The 15,891-nt window shown below is 40.7% G+C and overlaps 1 protein-coding gene across 2 annotated transcripts in view; it reads right to left on the bottom strand.

Annotated features, from left to right (window-relative positions):
• Positions 1-13,264, bottom strand: part of LOC129771129 (G-protein coupled receptor 52) — a 96,870-nt gene extending 83,606 nt beyond the window's left edge. Inside the window, exon 1 of one of the 2 annotated variants that reach the window (XM_055774496.1) lies at positions 12,976-13,264. The gene's annotated coding sequence lies outside the window, so the exon portion shown is untranslated. Of the gene's footprint in view, positions 1-5,351; positions 5,608-12,975 lie in introns of those variants that run through there. The other variant, XM_055774497.1, reaches the window with a different exon arrangement.
• Between the last annotated feature and the right edge of the window lie 2,627 nt (positions 13,265-15,891).

Below are 15,891 nucleotides of genomic sequence, written 5' to 3'. Positions count from 1 at the left end.
GTTTTGCTACTGTCATGCTAAACCAAATCACACACAAAACTCCGGAACAATTATTTTCTTGGTGAGCCGATGATACCTAGTTTGATGATCCCTCACAAAATTGTGTAGTTCAGAGCCTTAATGGAATGGTGTCAGTTTCATGTAATGATTGCAATGCCAGGGAAATCAGCGAGTAAGTAATTTGGTCGCGTCCACAGCTCAATCCGAAACGAAGACATGTGATGACGCAAAACAAAGAACAACAAGCGATGTTCATTGCTTCGTATCTAGAACGATACTGAAAGTTTGCAGCAGCCAGATCCAATATTTATGCTCTAGGTAAATATTCGCCTTCGTTCTTCCTCTTTTTTTTAATTCTTTGTTTCGGAGTCTTCAAATCATTCCTCTTCCTCATTCCTCTTCGCAACTTCGCCGATAAGTTGCTCGTTATTGATGACATGGGTAGGGAGGATCAAAAATGAGCAGAGCGAGTGTATAGGAAAATGGAAATGTTTCTAGTTTTCATCAACTTTAAACCGTTTACATACCAGGGGTTTGTAATATATGGCATAAAAACAAATCTCATGGAATTTTCGATTCATTTGGTATGCAAATCGACAAAATCCGTTCGCGGCAAAAATAATTATTAACGTTGACTTTATTTCATAAAAACGTGACCTATTTTCTGATTTGGCACCCCTAATGAAGGACGTAGTTCTACATAAAAAAAATCTATTTTTCACCTTGTTGATCTCACAAAACACATAACATTGTAGACTTTCTGAAGCGATCTGGCCTGGCGGTGGATGTAGCCGGTTGGCAAATGTCATGTGTGTTTTTTTGCGCTAGGGATTCTCGAAATATATATATATATATATAACTCGATATGTGGCTCCTTTGGTTCAATAGAGGTTCAATTTGGACGTTACCCTTGTGTGTTTTTGTATCTGAAGGGTTACCATCTGCCCCGATTTAGCAATACATGTCTTGAATTCAGGATCTACACACAGAAGAACAGAGAACAGATTGCGTAGTCGGAAATTTTAAGTGATTTTTGACGTGCTGTAACTTCGTGAAAAAACAACGCATATCGATGGGATGCGCATCAATTTGAAGCTACTCGGGAATAGTATATGTTACGTACATATTTTTATCTTGGTGTGTGAAGGTGTAGTGGGTAACAATATCGGGAAGTAATGAAAAACGATTTTTCTCATATTGATACGTGCACCGGTTCTTTCTAGCCGATTTTTCAAAATTTGGAGTAAATTAGAGGAGCATTGAGTCGCAAATCGTATCAGAAGTACAAAATCCTACGCGACTCTCAGAATGAACGATTCGTAACTTTCGTTTTCATGCGTTTGTACTCTTCACTCTTCACCCACAAACTTATAAAGACGAAAGTATCGAATCGTTCATTCTGAGAGTCGCAATTTCCGACATCGCACTCTGTTCCTCTATTTTTTTGTCGAGTGTATTTGGGGTGCCCTGATTTATTTTCTACCATATAGCCTTCGTCCTGATTTTCACGAGAAATTATTTTTAGTGTATTATGTTTTATTGGTAAAACCTTTTGTATTGAAGTCCAAAGTTTTGTGAGCATAGAAAGAAAAGCAGTTGGATCTTCCACGTGATCTTTCAACTATTTTCGTTTAGAGATTTCGTTCCACTGGCCGCGGTGATGTTTTCGTGTTTTGTCTCGATACTCCAAGTTATTTTTTTTTCAAATTTCTAAACGAAAGTGTCATTTTACTGACGAATTGCGCCAGAAGTACCCCTTTTTTACAAATAAACTTAAGGGGGGACCCCTGCCGGGAAGTTCGAAACGTAATGTATTTTCGTGATTTTTTTTCGGATGTTAGCAATGAAGTGAAGTGTTCGGGTATTTGACTGTTCAAGGTATATTTGAAGATGTATTTTCCATTTTTTTTTTGAGTGCACGAATAATTAATACTACGCTGGGGACAGCTGGATGCGTATATGCTGTCAGCAAGTCGGTACCTTGCTGGTGGTATCGGTTCTGAAGCAGCGGGGTGTTATAGAACGATTTCCAATTAATATTTCGAAACTTTAGGACAATACCTAAAGCGTTACATAGGGGTTTGGGAAAATTCCAAAAATTTCCAAAACAGCGGCCATTTCTGTTGAAAATGAGTTATTTTTCATGAAAAATCGCTGTTAAGAAGCTTATAAAAAATCAAAAAATGAAATATCAAAAAACGGCTATAGATAATTCATTGTTTGTCGGTTTACGCCAATGTTCGCCAACATGCTGATGAAAAATTTCAGCCAAATCGGTCGAGTAGATCCTGTGACCTCATACTTTCGGATGTAATTTTCCAACGAAATCAAATACAGAAAAATCCCTTTAGGACAACATTTCTGAGGGCATAAGTTTTTCAAAAATACAAAAAACAAAAAAAATCCGACCCTCCAGACCGGGGTCTCCCTTTAAAGATTATGAGACCAACGCTGCATATGTGATGCATAAGTGTCGGTGACTCATAGCGGTATTTGGATTTAGCTATTTTGTTGAAACAGAAGTTTGGAATCAGTAATGAAACAGGTAGATCTGATTAGGAAAAGCATACCCAAACACCGAAACATTGCCCGAATATTCTATGTGCATCCACTTCCAAATCCATGCTGAACTATGTGGTAAATTTGGGTTGCAGAAGGAGCTCTTGAGTTGCATACCCGTGGCTTGTACTTCGGTACTATTGAACTTGATGTTTGATGACTGAAACCGCCATGTCATTTTGTCCTGATTTTCAACTCCGACCAGATGGTATCCCTGTGTATCTGGTAAGTTTATTTTCGCATTTTTTTCGATTTTCATGTTGTCTGTCAGTCAAATCATGCGTCTCATCTTTTTTTTCGTCCCACCTTTCAATCTTCACGATCTTTCCTATGGCTTTCAAACGAGAAACGGTTGATTGATTCAACATTCAATTGTTCTGCACACTGGTATTGAGTTTGACAATCGTCTTCGTCCAATAAAGTGCGCGATTCGGCGCCCTCAGTCATTTCTCACGTCGCTCACATCAAATTTATCGCTTTTAATCCTTTCGCTACGAGCGTCGTCTTTAGACGACATCAGGGTGAAATTGCACATCGATCATACCAGTGCGATATGCATACTCCGACGGAGCACACTGCCGTAGTGAAAGGGTTAAACTTATTTAACCACTCATAATATTGCAATTTGACGAAAGCAAGCTTCTACCATCATTCTATGTGAATCGAAAGCGGATTTTTCTAGTTTCCAGCAAAAAATCAAAAAGAAGCTCGCAGATTTATCATTCTCGTTCGTATGTGTGAATATTAATTCGGGAATTCCGTTTTTAATATGCATACTCTTGGTATACCGAGCCTGCTGTTCTGGCTAGCTGTGGCTGTTCTGTTAGCTACTGGGTATTAAATTTAGAAAAGTGGGCGAAGAGTGGAGTTTTGAGAGATATTGAAACTTCTGAATTCAAATTTGAGTAGAATTAATCATATAACCCAAAAATTAAATTCAAATTTATAATTTTAAAGAGTTCTAGGTTCTAGTATGTCTAAAATTTTAAAAAATCGCAGAATCGCGGAATTATTCTCTAAAAAACTCTTTGGAGCTTGTAAGTGATGTTCAGGTACGGATTTTAGTGGGAAGCAACATGCTGGTTGAGTCTTAGCTGAATTATGGAGTAAACCGTGTCGTCTGAATATTCTCCGATCGGTAAAAGTTTTGTACTGCGTTCACGACCGCCAGCTGTGATACCGTTGCTAGACAGGACCACAGTTGAATAAAGTGTATCGTAAATGAAGATTGAAATTGAACCAGCATAAATAACAAGAATAACTAGAATTATCAGTGCCAGCTGCAAGAAAAAAAAGACATCAGACATCAGATATCATTCACTTTGTTGAATCCTTTTTTTTTGTTTTAATCAATAGAAAATAATAAAATAAAAAATAAATAAAATTCAATATGGGCGCATCTTTTCCTCGATTTTTAAAACAAAAAATATGTTCACGTGGACAACAGGGGGAGGGGTAAGTCAATGTCCAGGCTTGTCCACGGAAGGCTAGAAGGGAGTCTTTTTTTATTATTAAATCGTTTATTTTTACAGGCTCAGTTACATAAGTTTAAAGGAGCCAAACTCCTGACTGTATTGTTACAAGTATATATAAACATTTTTCCTTAATTCTAATGTTAATGGTGTAGAAAACCGATTACTCGCGGTCTACTTGAGTTTAGAAGGGTGACATATTTTCTTCAGGAAAAGGAAGGGATAAAAGGATATGTTGACAATGTTCACTCTCACATTCACACTCACATTCATTACACTCAATTCTTAAGCCTATCTTATATCTAATATGTTTTTACATTTCACCTTATTCTATTGTTAATAAGAAGGGATTTGATTTCTCGCGAAGGAAAAGGAAAAGGAGAATATAAGGATATAAGGACAATCAGACACGAAGATCGATAACTTTTAGGAAGACATACATTTGGGACATGTAATCAAGGTCTAAACCAGCCAACACATCTCTCACCGGCACATTGGGCTGCCTTCCTCTAGCCCGAAGAGAGTTTTCTAAATTCGATCTGGCAACATGATACTCCTCGCACGACCAAACAACGTGTTCGACGTCGTGGTAACCTTGGCCGCAGGCACAGATATTGCTGTCGGCAAGGTCAAAACGAAAGAGTAGCGCGTTTAACGAACAGTGATTGGACATGAGTCGGGAGAAGGTGCGAATAAAGTCCCGACTCAAGTCCAGACTTTCGAACCATGGTTTGAGGCTAACCTTAGGGATAATTGAGTGGAGCCACCGGCCCAATTCATCTTCGTTCCATTTGCGTTGCCAGTTAACGATGGTATTTTTACGAACTAAAGAATAAAATTCATTGAAGGCGATTTGACGCTGATAAATTTCGCCTTCAATTGCACCTACCTTTGCTAATGAGTCAGCCCTCTCATTACCCGGAATTGAGCAATGTGAAGGGACCCAGACAAAGGTAATGACATAACAGCGTCTGGTTAAAGCACTCAAAATTTCTCGTATTCTCTCAAGGAAGTACGGCGAGTGCTTTTCCGGCCTCACTGAACGGATAGCTTCGACAGAGCTAAGACTATCCGTTACAATGTAATAGTGTAATGAACTTTCCCTGACCGTGACAAGCCACTAACGCCGAGGAAGGCTGTTACCAGACAAAGGTCCAGCTAGAGACCAGCAGGGCGGACTGTTCACGGGTCTCAAACACCCTCTTCCATGCGGTTTCATTTCACAGGGGCGTTCCTACCCACAATGAGGCAACTCAGAAGGGGGGAAGGATGACATTTCGCGGGTATAGAGTTTATCACTTCGGAATAAGGGTTTCTCACGGCACTGTGGTAGAGACTGCCAGTCACCGGATGTTGCGGCTCAGAGTTGAGGGAAACTCGGGGAAACTGACACTGCGTCCTTGAGCTCGGTCCTCCTGGTCGGGTGGGAAACTCTCCCACAATTCACTCGGGTAACACTCCCCACAATCACACGCACGGACACCCCGGACACCGACTCGGACCTTCCTTTTTTTCTACCCGGCGACCTCTTTTCTTAATTCCGTCACGCGCTTCAAATCTCACCACTCACGGCTTTGGCGCTCCCCAAAAAAGTGTTCCGCTTTTCAATCCTTTTCTTTTCGACCTCTCCTTCTCTCTTTTTCTCCAAACTTTCTCCCTTTCCCACTTCATTGTCCTCCTCTTTATTTTTTTGTTCCGTAGGTTCGCATTTCCGTTCAACGTAAACGTCGCAGGGAAGATTGAGTAGAGATTGGAATGACTCAAAAACGAACTTATGCAACTTCCCCGTCGACGTTGAGATGGCGCTAGTCGCATGCTGTCAGTTTGTGGGATTAACGCTACGTTACATATCCGCCCACGCCAAAAAAATAAAAATTTTGAAATATTTATTATTTCAAAATTTTCATACGTGGATTTTCTTCTTTCCATTTTCATTCTTTCATTATTTTTTTCTCGTCTACTGTTTTCATAACTATCTTTCCGAACTTGTTGTTGTTCTGTTCCATCATATTTTCTCATAAATATCACATAGCCTTATTTTTATAGGAGTCTCTAAAATTTTGTCTACAAGTTTCCATTTTTTTTTTCGCAATAACTTCAGATACAGCTGACAAACCTTACGACCTTCTCGTATAACTTCAGTATTTACTGAAATAATAATATCAATTTCTCAATCATCAGTAATCACTGATCAATTTATTTATTTCACCGAGAATTCCAGTCTGACACTGAAAAATTTTCTATCTACACATACTCAAGTAAATTCGGTAATCACCAAAAGACAAATTAGGCACATTTTCCTAGAAACTCCAGTAACCACTGAAAATAAGTTGTTTTTAGTATTTCCTTAACTCTAACACTAATCACCGACTAAACAAATTGAAAGAACAATTTTCACCCGATTCGTAATTTAGGGATGACCTAATCCTAAAACCTATTATTCCAACTTCAGTTGGACACCTTATTTCTGACGTACATTCTCTCAACAATTTTGCTGTGACAGCAGACGCTAAACTCTACTTCAGTAACGGGTAAAACACAATGGTGAAACAATAGTGTTCCCGATTTGTTCTCTTTCTCCGCCATTCCATCATTAGCTATCAAGCCGACATGAGTTGCTGACAGGAAAGATAGTAAGGAGCACGTAAGTAATAATAAAATATATTTTGTGATCTATCTAATTCATTTATTTCAATAATTATACAGGTATATTTAACGAAGATCATGATCAAAAAATGAACTGACTAATGAACTGCTAGATGACCCAGTGACTGAAACTTGAAAAATTTCTTCAAGTGTATTCATACTTCGTTCAACTATTTCCGGTAAATCTGATTTTCCACTTATGCCTTCTTAAGAAAAGATCCGTGATACGTGCCAGGGATTATGTTTCCACCCTCATCTTTCAGGATGTAAGTATTCGTACCAAGTTCAGAATGTACTTGTGCTTTTCGATATTTGTTCCCGAATTTCCCAACGAAGTTTTTCGCTTTGTCCGATAAATGTACTTCGCGCTTATACACCCAATCGCCTTTTCTAAAGAAATGTTTTTTGTTTGCTCGTAAATTATAGGGTTGAGCATATCGTTGGTAAGCTCTATAGAGATTGGATCGAACAATCTCGTAGACCTTCCGGGAATCTTCGTTATGTCGAGCCGGATCATGTTCCTTCCCATCATCCAATTCTCGGAGGTGCTCGTATTCCGATCCATGGCTGATCATATTTCGTCCAAAGCTTACGAAATATGGAGAAAAACCCGTACTATCATGCACACTTGTTCGTATGGCCATTGCGATTTTCGGTACTGCTTCATCCCAATTTCGGTGGTCTTTCTGTTCATTTAGGGCACACCGTATAGCGGTGACTATGACCCGATTTACTCTTTCTGTTGGATTTGGGCTCGGGTGGTACACGGCTAAATTCCATTGAGTTACTCCGTAATTTTGGAGCACTTTCCTAAATAACTCAGAGTGAAAGACTTTAGCGTTGTCAGTAATGCACACTGCTGGAGCACCGAACAAGTTGAACACCAAGTTCTCGATGACTGTGCACACTGCCGGAGCAGTTGCGGTTTTCATACATTGGATCAGGACAAATTTGGAGAAAAAATCACAAATGACCAATATCCACAGGTTACCCTTTTTGGATTTTGGGTATGGTCCGAGGAAATCCATGGAAATCATTTCCCACGGTCGGCTACGAAATTTTGGTTTTCCACATGGCGGTCTCACATTTAAGTTCGGCACTTTCGACTCTTTGCATATGACACAACTGTAACACAATCGTTTTATTTCGCTCGCCATTCGTGGCCAATAAAACCGCTCTCGCACCTTTGCGAGTGTCTTAACAAATCCCAAATGGGCCTCATTGTGGATTTCTTCTATCACTGCCTTTCTTTCAAGTTGAGGTACCACTTGTTTCCATCGTTGTGCTGAATCTCCAATAAGAGTGGAGTTAGAGACGAACTTGAAAACTTTTCCGTTTACTATTTGAAAGTCTTTGTAACGGTCCGGATCCTGTTCTATTTGTTTTTTCAATCCTTCGAGGTATGGGTCAGGCAGCGCACTTTGTACTAAATAGATGCTACGGCTAAGGGCATCTGCTGGAATATTTTCAGATCCCTTTTTGTATTGCAGGTCAAGATCATACTTTGATAGCTTGAGAGCCCACCGAGCTATTCGAGGACTTTTCGATTCAATCGACATTGTCTTCAAGAACGTTAAGCTCATAGCATCAGTCTGAACCACGAATTTACTTCCCTCAATGAAGTGTCTGAAGTTTTCGATACTCAGTAGCACCGCTAAGCAATCCCGTTCAGTAGCACTGTATTTTCGTTGAGTACTGGACAGTTTTTTCGAATAATAGGCGATGCACTTTTTTTCTCCTTCTTGTATTTGCACAAGTACGGCACCCACTGCTAGATCGGAGCTGTCGGTTTCAATAATAAAAGGTTGTGAAAAATTAGGGTTCGCTAATATAGGTGCTGTCACCAGTGCCTCTTTTAGTTTTTGCAAGGCTGCATTTGCTTCTTTCGTCCATTCAAACCTTTTTTGACCTCTTTTCAATAAATTTGTTATTGGCGTTGTCATATCGGAATAGTTCCGTATGAACTTTTGATAAAATCCGGCAAGTCCCAATAATCGTCGCACGTCTTTTAAAGTTCGAGGCTGGGCATAATCAAGAACAGGCTGGATTTTCGAGATATCCATTGATAGCCCATCTTCTGACAAAACATAGCCCAAGTATCGAATACTTCTCTGGCAGAATTTGGATTTCAGAATATTTATAGTTAGCTGGGCCCTACTCAGACGTTTCGCCACCTCCTGTATTAATTGGATCTGCTCATCGAACGTTTCCGAAGTGATGATGATGTCATACATAAACTAATGGTTCCAGATCATGTCCCAGAACTTTTGCCATGAGCCGGCACATCGTGGCGGGGGCGTTGGTTAACCCGAAGGGCATAACATTAAATCGATAAAGTCCTCTGTTCGTCCGAAACGCTGTTTTATTTTTCGCCTTGCTTTCCAGTTCGACCTGGTAATAGGATTCAGTCAGATCGATTACTGAGAAATAGCTGACTTTTTTGATTCTCTGAAGTATATGTACCATATTAGGAATGGGAAAGTCATCTTTTTTCGTCATAGGATTCAGTCAGATCGATTACTGAGAAATAGCTGACTTTTTTGATTCTCTGAAGTATATGTACCATATTAGGAATGAGAAAGTCATCTTTTTTCGTCATAGAATTCAGCCGCCGTGAATCTAAACATATTCGCTATTTACCGTTAGGTTTTCTAATAGGCAATAATGGGTTAAGGAAATCGGCTGCTATGTCACACTCTTCGATAACTCCTAAGTTTTGCAATCGTTCTATTTCATCGTTTATGACGGATTCCACCTTGGGGGACCACTTATAGGATGGAACTCGTTTTGGTGTAGCACCCGGAATTAATTCTATGGCATGCTTTATGAGATGTGTTCTTCCTAGATTTCCTGCACTTGTGATAGGTAGCAGTTGAATTGCCTTGAATAAGTCTAAGCGTTGTGATGAAGACAGAAGATGCTCTGTCTCGATGTCTTCTGGTTGTTTCCATGTGATGGTTGGTATTTCCACAGTGGGCATTTCCAGACTTTCATCTTCCTCGTTAAGCGGTTTCGAAACTATCCTGTCCGTACTCGGAACCACATGAAAGCAAATTTCCTTCCCATTATCTCCGAAGTAATCATCAATCCTAATCAACTCTCCCTCTTCGCTGACAGATGATGGGCAATCTGCAATCAGCTGAAAGTTGAAGGCTTGTAGAAAATCAACCCCAAGTATCAAATCTTTCGAAATCTGCGGTACCACCAGAGTGGGAATAATTTTTATCCTATTTTGGTATTTAAACGGAATGTTGACGTATCCTAGACACGTATACGTAGTTTTATCGGCAGTTAGGATTTGCATATTGCTTGGTTGTATTTTCAGTTTCAACCGTGCTATTAATTTTAACGAACTGATTATGGACACACTCGCTCCGGTATCAGCTAGACCTTCTACATCTTCGCCAAGAATTGTAACCATCAGGTGAGGACATTTATTAAACCTTGTATTTATCGTGAATATTTGGTTGAACTGTTGGAAAATAGTTTCGGGAATCTGTTGTACATTAGGATGAGGAGATAGGATTCCATCACTCTCCCTCCCTACTCGTTTTTTTGTTTCGATTCAGGCATTTGACGCAGACTGTGCTGCTGGGGACACCTGTAAGCAGTCGTATTAGGTTGACCACACATGTGACAAAATATGCTTTTCTTCTGATCACATTCTCGCCACAAGTGCCCTATCTTCCGACAATTCCAGCATTGGGGCCTAGCGTCCTCATGGGTCTGTGTTCGATCTGGTCTTTTGTTACGAGAAGTTGCACCCGTATCTTTTCCTCTCGCTACTTGTATTTCAGTTACTTCTCCCCTTTCAATGTCCGTACCCTCTGAAAAGTAATTTGGGTCCTCGTTCTCGAAAGTAATTTCATTCACGACATGTGATTTAATTTGTCCTCGGGGATTAAACAGATGTCCTTCTAATGCATCGAACCGGTAACAAAGTTGTGCTAAATGTTCTATCGAATTGATTTGTTCCAGTGCTAACCGTCGTTTGTAACTCATCTTCATATTTTCAACAATTAAATCGAACTTTTCTTCGTTCGACATTTTCCGCATCATGCGCTGGGACAGGGTTTCAATATCCGTTAAATAGACGCTGAATAACTCATTTGGTCTCTGTTTCCGGTTCCTCATTTCTTCCCGTAAAAAACGGTCCCGATTTGGATTATCGTATCGCATGCGAAGATAATACAGTAAACTGTCCCATGTGTTGAATTTGGGTTCATACGCCGTATACCAAACATACGCATCCTCCTTGAACAGTAGATGAGCATGCGTTCGCAATTCCTCCTTAGTGATCTGGTATGAACGGCACAAAAGATCGATTTGACGCAAAAAATCTGTTACTGAGAATGAGTTTGACTCTCCGGAGAATTTTGGCCATTTTTCCATTATGTTGCATGTTTGATGTGGAAGACGAGAGCGTCTGAAAGGATATCCTTCGTCAGTGAACTGTTGCTCTGGTACTTGTAGCGGTACTCGCGCCTGCGAGGTAGGATGGGTTTGATTCATGTCAAAGGTAACTTCGTTCTTCGCATTCGTATTTTGAACCCGAATCGGACTGGGAAATGTTGGGAGTGAATTTCGATACAACTCGTGCAAATGAGTAGGACTGACAGATGTATTCATTACGTTCTCTTTACTTTTAGGATTGCTACCTTCTGGCATACCCTGGTGCAGCCTTCCTGAGTTTGCAACAGCATTGTGTTTCCTAGGAGTTTCATGTTGATCTAAATGCGAAAGTCTATACATTTCCGAATCATGGATCCCCACATCAGCGATTTGCCGGGCTAAATTATTGACGAGTGTATCTCTCACAATTGGTCTTCCAGTTTGAGAGCTTAGAAGACTGCCTAAATAAGTTTCCACATATTGTTCAATCTCTGATACGTGAACATAATTCAGCAGTTTCCGATCCTCGCTTACACGATTAGGATTTTCGCCTGGTGGTTGACTCGGCCGTGCTTGTAATAATTGATGAGCGAAGTCGCTGGCAAAGCTTGGCGTACGAAGCAAGCTTTCTTTGGACTGTGCACTGCTTGTATGTGTGGTATCCACGTTATTTTCAGAACGTGTGCGTAGTGGGCTGAGCGATCGTGTTATCCGACCGGACGTTTCACTGATTCTCGAAGAAGGATTCACCGTTGAAGCCTCGGATATAAACCACGGTGTTCCTGACGAATTTGTCAATTGGACGTTAGCTCGCGAAGATGTTGCAATCTGATGGATCGGAACTGGTTGGAATCGTGTCGTATAGCTAGAAACCTCTTTCCGTTGTGTCGCTGAAGGTGCGGCTAAATCTGGTTGATCTGAAGGATCTAGTCCGATCAAATCGTTGGATTTGGAGAGCGGGTGCTCAAGTAGGGATAGAAATGGATCTCGAGCTCCCACTGGGTCTCCACCACCTACTGCTCCCTCAGTGTCTTCTATAGTTAAAATAACGTGGTCTGTAGTACATCTTGATGGGAAATTACCAGAGTTACCTGAAATGACAGCGTTCATTTGGCGATCGAGGTTCCTCAAATCTATTTCGAAATGCTCCGACGTCAAACGTATGATATTATTTAGTAACGTGTCCTTATTTTCTTCCTCTGTTCGGTTCACTCCTTTACATCTTTTTAGGCGACGATAATAATGGATCAATCTTGACCGACTACCAGCTGAACGACCAGCACGTAGAACGCTTTCTATTTCTTGGACATTACGCGATACAATCAGAATTTCATCCCTTAATATTCGGCGAGTATAGTATTCATTGGATGTTTCACTCCGGAACCAGCTCCGCAGAATACGGCGATTATCAGAGATACTTCTGCCACTTAGATCCCGCAGTTCGAGTTCATACTGTATTTCATCATCATTCAAGTCATCGGCTCTTATATGAAAATTTTCCATAGTTAAAACAATGAATAACAAAGGCTTATTAGTTTCCTTAGACTGGAACAGAACAACACACAATTTGTAAATTATAGGACAAAAATTAAATCCTTTGTTTGTTGGGTAACCTTAAATTGTCAGTCAAAATAAATTCTTCTCGTGAACAGGGCCCCACGTTGGGCGCCAAAATGTAACGAACTTTCCCTGACCGTGACAAGCCACTGACGCCGAGGAAGGCTGTTACCAGACAAAGGTCCAGCTAGAGACCAGCAGGGCGGACTGTTCACGGGTCTCAAACACCCTCTTCCATGCGGTTTCATTTCACAGGGGCGTTCCTACCCACAATGAGGCAACTCAGAAGGGGGGAAGGACGACATTTCGCGGGTATAGAGTTTATCACTTCGGAATAAGGGTTACTCACGGCACTCTGGTAGAGACTGCCAGTCACCGGATGTTGCGGCTCAGAGTTGAGGGAAACTCGGGGAAACTGACACTGCGTCCTTGAGCTCGGTCCTCCTGGTCGGGTGGGAAACTCTCCCACAATTCACTCGGGTAACACTCCCCACAATCACACGCACGGACACCCCGGACACCGACTCGGACCTTCCTTTTTTTCTACCCGGCGACCTCTTTTCTTAATTCCGTCACGCGCTTCAAATCTCACCACTCACGGCTTTGGCGCTTCCCACAAAAGTGTTCCGCTTTTCAATCCTTTTCTTTTCGACCTCTCCTTCTCTCTTTTTCTCCAAACTTTCTCCCTTTCCCACTTCATTGTCCTCCTCTTTATTTTTTTGTTCCGTAGGTTCGCATTTCCGTTCAACGTAAACGTCGCAGGGAAGATTGAGTAGAGATTGGAATGACTCAAAAACGAACTTATGCAACTTCCCCGTCGACGTTGAGATGGCGCTAGTCGCATGCTGTCAGTTTGTGGGATTAACGCTACGTTACAATAGTGTTCAACAGGTCGTGAGGCGACGCTGTCCAGCGCCCAATGTATTGCTGCCAATTCAGCAATATACACTGAGCAAGGATTCTGAAGACTGTGGGAGGTGCTAAAAAATTCGTTGAACACTCCAAATCCTGTGGACTCATTCATAGAGGACCCATCAGTGAAGTACATATTATCACAATTGATACGCCCATACTTTGCATTGAAGATCGTAGGAACGATCCCCGATCGATGATAATCTGGAATTCCATGGATTTTCTCCTTCATGAACAGATCAAAAAATACAGAGGAGTTGATGTAGTCAGGAAAACAAACACGGTTGAGAATATACAAAGAAGGATCAACCTGCATGGAGATGAATTCATGATATGAAGTCATGAATCCAGAATGGAAATTTAGCCCGATCAGCTGCTCAAAATTTCCGATCACCAATGGGTTCATAACCTTACACCGGATGAGGAACCGAAAAGATATTAAATTGAAGCGATCTTTTAGTGGGAGTACGCCTGCCAAAACTTCGAGACTCATGATATGCGTTGAGGGCATACATCCCAACGTAATACGGAGACAAAGATACTGAATTCGCTCGAGTTTAATGAAATGTGTAGGGAGTCTTACATGGTGCTTTTTTCTGTCTACGTGGTGTGTGGACAGCCTAAACGACATAGTGCTTGGCTTTACGATTTCTATCGTATGAGTCTACGATTTCACAAAACCAGAAATAAACTTTGATTGTCCGGTAATGTTTTACCGAAACAGGATGAACGTTATCCTTAATACAAAAAAAAACAAATAACAAAAACCAAATAAAGACAATTTAGTAGAACGGAAATACACGTTAAATTGTACCACCTATCCGAGTTCTAGCTATGGAAACACATAAGCCTCCTTCAACTAATGGAGGCAAATTATATGTACCGCACAAAATGCAGATAACAACTTCGTGCCACCAAATCGATGACGTCATTCCGTCCCGGGAAAAACCGGGGCAGCGTAGGAGAAAAGTTGTTCAGGAGAAAAATGAGATTAACTCTCACTCGCTCCCAAAACCATTCCAGAGAGTGTGAGTTACCCACAATCTCATGACACAGAGTTCTGAAGGGACAACAGAGCGACTATTATCACGATTGCCATTTTTTACGCTCCATATGTGTATGTGTGGTGGGAGTTAGCATTGATTAGAAAAAAGCCAGCAAGGCTCCCGAAGTCGGCATGGGGGCTTGGAAAAGGCACAGTCAGGGGGCATGTGCTCGTCGTCGTCGTCGTCGTTGTTGATGACGAACTCGTTTGTGGAATTGCGGTAAGTAACGCCACATTTTCTCGGACAAATTCCATTTCCGAGCCGTTTAGAGTGGGACCGTTTTCGGGAAATGATTTAATAATCGCCTTGGCAAGGAGTTTCGTACTCAGCCGTTTGGAAATAATTACCATCGGTGATCGTGATTTCACGACAGCTAGTGAATCAATTTCTTGTGTAAATTGGACAGCCAATAGAGTACCTTCTATCACGGACGTATTTGGCATGGATTTCTCGCGATTTCAGTCTAAACGTTTGTTGAAATTTGCGCCGTTTACACAACCAAAACTTTATTGAAACGTCAAATGTTGTGTGATCAAGTCGAAAGAGGAAGTGATTTTCATAGATATAATACTAGAAACGCGAATGAATTAAGAACACCTCATTAGTTGTCATGTGCTTCACAAGATTCATTGTACTTCAAAGGAATAAATGTTTTCAACTCGATGCCAAGACATATTAAATGCGCAACAACATTTACAGAGTTCAAGAGGCACTGTATTTAAAAATGTATTTTCTTAAGGGAGTATTCTAGTCTAGAAATTTGAAAAAAAAATCAAAAAAAAAATTCCTTAATATTTCTGTAGTTTAGGTGTAGGTGTAGTTCAAGAATATACCCTAGAAAGGACTTATCGAAAATTCTATTATTTACCGCCATTAGAGCCATTTTAGTGATGCGGTGTCTAACCTGTTACGGCCATAGCAATGAACTTCAAATGCGTTTTTCTCGAAACTAGTTTTATCAAACTGGCGTACACGATATCTCAAGTTCTACTGAACCGATTAATGTCGAAATCACATGGATACAATCTGCAAGCATCTCTCTATCGCATGAACCTCTGAAAAATAATATTTTTAAATTTTTACTTTTTTTATAAAATCAGGAATCGTGAGAAAAAACGTTTTAAACCGCATTTTGTTTTTTAAACGGCCGCCATTTTGCCAAAAAACATTTTTTTTACCTGTCCGAGGTTCATGCGATAGCGACATCTTTACTGATTCAGAATCTGTTCGATTTTTTTTGTTCCAGATAACCAGAAGGCTGGAATCGTGTACGCCACGGCACAACTTTTTTTTTAACCCTCTCACTT

Source organism: Toxorhynchites rutilus, chromosome 2, assembly GCF_029784135.1.
Source record: "Toxorhynchites rutilus septentrionalis strain SRP chromosome 2, ASM2978413v1, whole genome shotgun sequence".
Lineage (NCBI taxonomy): Eukaryota > Metazoa > Arthropoda > Insecta > Diptera > Culicidae > Toxorhynchites > Toxorhynchites rutilus.
The sequence above is the reverse complement of the archived record's forward strand: the minus strand, read 5'-3'. Positions and strand labels throughout refer to the sequence as shown.